Source organism: Pinus tabuliformis, chromosome 4_1 (genome assembly GCF_031772625.1).
Source record: "Pinus tabuliformis cultivar Carrire ecotype Pingquan chromosome 4_1, CPIR1, whole genome shotgun sequence".
In the NCBI taxonomy this organism is placed as follows: domain Eukaryota; kingdom Viridiplantae; phylum Streptophyta; class Pinopsida; order Pinales; family Pinaceae; genus Pinus; species Pinus tabuliformis.
In genome coordinates, this window is record NC_142303.1 from 102,410,731 (window position 1) to 102,414,108 (window position 3,378).

Below are 3,378 nucleotides of genomic sequence, written 5' to 3' on the forward strand. Positions count from 1 at the left end.
TGGGGCGCACCAACATCTCCCCAAGAGGAGAAGGGACTAGGATTTCCACCAAGGGGAATTCCTTGGTTGGTGTGCTCCATTTTTTCAACCTAAAGATCAACGAGGGAATAAAGGGTGATTGTTCTGTTTAAAATAAATTGTTAACGACGCTTTAGACACAACTTGCTTTTTCACTTTTAAAGAGTCGAGAAAAAGCTAAAGATGACTCTAGTCTCCTTCAATGTTTTAACGAGCCCGAAGTGACAAATGCTCGGATGGACTTTTTCTGTTATAGAGTCTGAAAAAGGCCAAAAGAAACTGCTCTGGAGTTCTAGGTAGAGGGTGTGCCAAACTTTTCGCAAAACCGCAGAATACTTTTTAAGGTACGGGCGGTCGATCTTCCTGAATGCTGTGTTCAGTGCATTGCGATCAGTAGGGCGGCCGACACGACTTCCTAAGGATAAAGGTTTTATGCCTATAGGGGTCTCCTAATATATACGCGACGGTACGTGGGAGCACAATCCGTACTGGCGCTATCGTCCCTCAGGAGGAATCACCCACCTTCAACGAGATCGACAGTCACCAGGCTTTACGACGCCGGAACACGTCTCTAGCCTAGACCTCTATGTTATGCGTTATGTTGCAAAGCATTGTTAAGTTCATTCAGTTTATTTTAAGTTGATCTTTTTAGAAGTTTGCCTTTCTGGATCACCAGGAGATGTATGATACAATTCCTAAATGCAGTCTAAAGATGATAAGCAAGCTTTATATCTTTTCAACTTTGAAAATCCTAGCTACTAAGGGAAAAGAAAGACACCATCTTTTCTCAAAGAGCAATCAGCACACTCTAATGCACTTTTCCTAAATCAAGCATGCAAACTATCAAAATGCAAATGCACAATGCAGGTGTTTGTTTTCTGCTTTCTTAGTATTGATGCCTACAAAGAAATCTTTTTGTACAACTTTGAATTTGCTTTTAAATGACAAATACAAACAAGTTTACTTTTTCGAAATCAGAAAGGGTAGAAGAGAATACAACACTTTACGACTTTCGAAATGAACACTTGTTTCTACACTTAAAAGAGACAAACTCAAACCAATAAGAAAAAGCAAATGTATAATCAACTGTAAACAGCCAATGAACTCTCTTCTAAGATCACAACCGACAGATCTGAATCAAGGGCTATAGGATGATTATTTCAGTCATGCAAAGGAAAACTGTAAATGACGCCACAAACACATAAAAACACTCACAGTCTTTTTGTACAGAAGGAGGCGGAATCTAAGCAGAGAAAAGGAGTTATCAGACTGGTACCTATACTGGTTACAGGCTGCAAAAAACAGAGATCAAAACAGGGCAACAGAGAGCAGAGAACCCCAGCTGCTCAAGGCAAAACTGGTTCAGCGCAACCTCAACACTGGGGTTTTGACATTCAGCGCAGGTAGCCTTCACAGGACCTGCGTTGAAATGCAAAATCCCTTCACAGGGGTCGCGCTGAAGGAGAAACTCTCATTTCTCACTGGGTTCTGGGTCACAGATTGCTAATTAATCAACGGTTTCAGGCCAAATCAAAACCACAAGCAAGGTACAATCAAAGGGATGCTTTGAGGGGGTACTAAGATCTATCACAAAGGATCATCAAATCATTTGTGAGTGGTCGCTTCATCTCATCCATAAACAGGTTCGTGTCTTCGATCAACATGGAGTGATTGTAGAGTTTAGAGGCCGAAAAACTGTGTTTGCATACCCGTGGCAGTGTTATAGGAGTGCGTTGTGCATAGGAGGTGTGCGTTGCGCACTGCGTTTGCGCGCTGCGCATTAAATCTCAACACCAAAATTTCTCTTATTCATCCAGACATTGGCATGTTGCTAGTATTCGCTAGTGTTCATTAAGACTTGAATATTTTTATGCATTTTTTTTTAGTTGTTCAAGGCTTGGGAGTCATCTATCCCAACAAGATTCATGATTTCTCCATTGTTGGCCTCTCAAAGCGACTGTTTTGGACTATAATCTACGTATTGTCCTCTCTGAAACAGTTCATTTCGATTCAGAGTTGCCACATTTCAAGACAACGATGGAGTATACAGAGATCCATCGGGCAATAGGCGTGTTGTGTCATCACCTTTGATGTAGGTAGAAGCTCTTGACCTCATACTGAACAAATTGAAGAAGGCAAATTTAAAGTTTGATAAAATCAGGGCTATTTCTTGAAGTGGGCAGCAGCACGGGAGTGTTTATTGGAGAAAGGGTGCCCTGGACTCTATTCTAAAAGGAGTGAATCCAAAAGATCCTTTGGCTGTCCAGCTTCAGGATGCTTTCTCCACGATTGAATCACCGATTTGGACGGACAGTAGTACAACATAACAGTGCAGAGAAATTGAGAAGGCTGCCGGCGAAGCACTTGAATTGGCTTTGCTTACTGGTTCTTGTGCACATGAAAGATACACATGACCTCAGATACGGAAATTATATCAGACACAAAAGGATGTCTATAATAACACTGAAAGAATTCCTCTTGTAAGTTCTTTCATGGCATCCCTTTTTATTGGTGGCTATGCCAATATTGATGAAACCGATGAAGCAGGGATGAATTCGATGGATCTAAGGGAAAGAACTTGGTCGAAGGAAGCCATAGAGGCCACTGCTCCAAATTTGGAAGAGAAACTTGGACCATTGGCTCCATCATATGCTATTGCTGGTAGTTTGAGCTCATATTTTGTAGACGGGTTCATGTTTGACAAAAAATGTTTGGTTATCCAGTGGTCTGGAGACAATCCAAATAGCTTGGCAGGTTTGGCTTTGAATCATCCTGGAGACCTTGCAATCAGTTTGGGTACAAGTGATGTGGTTTTTAGAATTACAACTGAACTACACCCTGGCCTATAAGGACATGTTTTACCCAATCCTGTTGATCCAAATTGCTATATGGTGATGCTGGTTTACAAAAATGGGTCTCTAACACGAGAAGAGATTCGAAATCGCTGTGAAAATGGATCATGGGACACGTTCAACAAATTAGTAGATCCGATTTAAAATTGTTTCAATCTGATCTTGAGAACACCGTGTCAGAGGATTCAGCGAGCATTGTGAAAAAGAAGGAGATAAAAAGTAAAAAATCTAGTTTTATTAAAAATTGGTTTTTTATTTAAAATAGCAAATGAAAAATGCCAAGTCAAAATACGCCAAAAACAAAACGAAGATATCCATCACAGCAGAAGAAATAGGATTCGATTTCCTATTAAGGGCTTTAGTTAATGATCCAACGGGATCTGCGCTCCAGTTTGTTGGCCATCAGAGGAATTCAAGGGAAACGATGCTCTGTTTTTAGAAAAAAATGGATGACTCTTTCTATTCTTGCAATTATAGTTGAAACAGCTCATTATTGTTCATCGACCTG

General features: G+C 40.6%; 1 pseudogene; it reads left to right on the forward strand.

Moving 5' to 3' along the window:
- Nucleotides 1-1,965: 1,965 nt before the first annotated feature.
- LOC149174427 (xylulose kinase 2 pseudogene) lies at nt 1,966-3,014 on the forward strand (annotated as a pseudogene).
- Nucleotides 3,015-3,378: the final 364 nt, after the last annotated feature.